The following is a 2,591-nucleotide window of genomic DNA, read 5'->3' as shown; positions in this document are numbered from 1 at the left end:
CATTAGACACAATCTCATTTACCTATCATGACTACATGGAAGCATGGGATAAATATTCCTCCATCAAACCGAGGATTTTAGTCATTCATGGTTCCTCAATTTCGACAGAAGATTCAATCGCCAGTTCCCTATGTGGTTTTGCAATTGGTGGGATGACCATGGTTGCTCTTATGATCTTCTCCCTTTACAACTCCAGAATGCAGTCACCAAATTTACTACAGTCATGACCCTTTCAGATTATGAGAAAAGATTTTCTCCCACTCTTCAATTCATGGCCAAGTATAAAATTCCTTGGATTCTGAAATGGCAATACAAAATTGAACTTGAAGAATACATGGTTACAAGACAATTCCTAGTAAAATGGTGGGATAAATTCGACCCTGAGAGAGTTTTAACTCAATTCAGTGAAGAATTCACAGTTATTCCCTCGAGTTCAAAAGCTCCGATTTCCATTCAACCGGCCCCTCCAATCTCGCAGTTAACATCTCAAACTCCTCAGTCACCATCTTCTTCCAAGAAGACAAATCAGTCACCATCCTCTTCTCAGAAGAAAAAGGCCTCCAGTTCATCTTCATCCTCCAAAGCAGAAGAGTTAAAAGAACTAGCAAAGCAGTTACTACAAGAAGCAGCAAATTTATCTACAGATGATGACGAAGAACATTCTCCATCAGAATCATCATCACACAGTCATCAAAGTTCCCCTAATCAACCAAAACGATGGGCAGATTATGAAGATAGTCAAGACCCTTATGCCGAGTTTGATTAATTCCTGTCAAGACCATCTCAGTCAGCTTTTCCACCGAAATCAACAGTAAATCACGTGACAGACAATCCACTATTCATCAACAGTAATTCACATGACCAACAGTTACTCAGTGGCAGACAAGTTACTATTCACCAACAGTCACTTTTACTATTCATCACTTTTGTAATCTCTATTTATAGAGGCCTCCGGCTTCATTGTGAGGCAGGCTTCATTTTTTCTCTTCTTCTCCTTTCCTCTCTTCCCATTCTCTCTCCAGTAAAATACTAGTATAAACAGAGCCCTTGCTCTTACATATGCATTAATTTAAATTTGTAAGTTTGTAACTCTGAGTTCATCTATAAATCAAATGTTTTATTTATCTGCTTCCATGTTTTGGTATCAGAGCCAAACGGCCTGATATAGTTAATCTATCAAAACCCTCCAACCCCAGGTGGCGGACTACCGCCTAGGAGTGGTTCTGGAGTTTATTTCTCGCTCGTTAATTTTACTTATCTCCTCAATCCCCAGGTAGCGGACTACCGCTTAGGAGTGGATCTTGAGTTGATCTATCCGCTTTACTTATTTTGTGAAGTTTTGAGTAAACTCCCTTAATTTTAAAGATTTCTGGTTTTATTTTCTTTTTCTTACTTCCTTTTAAGCCTGTTATTCTCTCCAACCAAACATTAAGTCTAGGTCCAAACACTAAGTCCCAGTTGAGGCATGAGCGGATGCGGCATGAGCGGAGAAGAGTGAGTACTAGTCTTTAGGGTCTTAAGCCAAGGATCTTAAATCCTCCTATCTTTTTAGTTTCGGTCTTGTTTTCTCTTCTTTTCCCAAAATGAGTCGACTTTTTAGATCCAACTCAGTTACTTCTAGTTCGTCTAGGTCCTCCCTCAATAGGATTCCAGATATAGTCAATGAGGAACAAATAGAGTATCAGTCAAACGATAACATAGATATGAATGACTGGAATATTTCTAGAGTTCCTAGTCATGAAATTTATAAGAAAAAATGGAGTCTAGCTTCATTCAAAAGTGAACACCATATTAAATCAGTAGAACAAGTTTATGCCCTTAGTAAACAACATGAAACTTGCCAACTTTTTAGTCCAGAATCAATTAAAAAACATAAAAAAGATGGTCATAATTTCCTCCATATTGGATTAGTTCAAATTGGTGTCAAGCCTTTAACTAGAAAATGTCTTAATGCCTCCATTCTTTTATGTTTAAGAGATGCAAGGTTTACTGATTTTAATGACAGTACCCTTGGATTAATTGAGTCAAGTCTGTTTAATGGTCCAGTTCATTTTAATTGCTACCCAGATTTCACTATTATCCTCAGTGATCCTCATATCTTAAAAGCTTTAACTTTCAACATTAAAACTTCAGGTTACCATGTCCTTGAAGGAACCCAACCTTTAGCCTTAATTTATAGAATCCATTATAAAGTCACCGGCACAAACATGAATTTCCAAGCCATTAGTAAAAGTCCCAAAAACCATACTCTCTTAATTCAAAGTAGTCAAGAAAACGCCAATATTACTATTCCTCACACTATCAGATGGTCAGATGTCCATCTTCCTTCTGAATGGTCTCTCACTAGTGAGAATCAACCATCGAATGCACAACATAGTCTTTCTGATTTAGACTGTATTCAACAGTTTAATGATGACACAGTAAGAATTAATTTTCAAAACTCTCGAATAAATCAAAACCCAAGAATTCAAGAGGTAGGAAACTCCTCGCGACATTCTTTTGCTACTGCTAGACATTCATTTGCTGGTTCCACTACAGCTGAAACAATGTCTAGACGAGATTCTGATCTAGATAAAGAAATTAAAAATATT

Source organism: Fragaria vesca, linkage group LG1 (assembly GCF_000184155.1).
Source record: "Fragaria vesca subsp. vesca linkage group LG1, FraVesHawaii_1.0, whole genome shotgun sequence".
Taxonomy (NCBI): Eukaryota; Viridiplantae; Streptophyta; class Magnoliopsida; order Rosales; family Rosaceae; genus Fragaria; species Fragaria vesca.
This window is presented reverse-complemented; position numbering follows the sequence as displayed.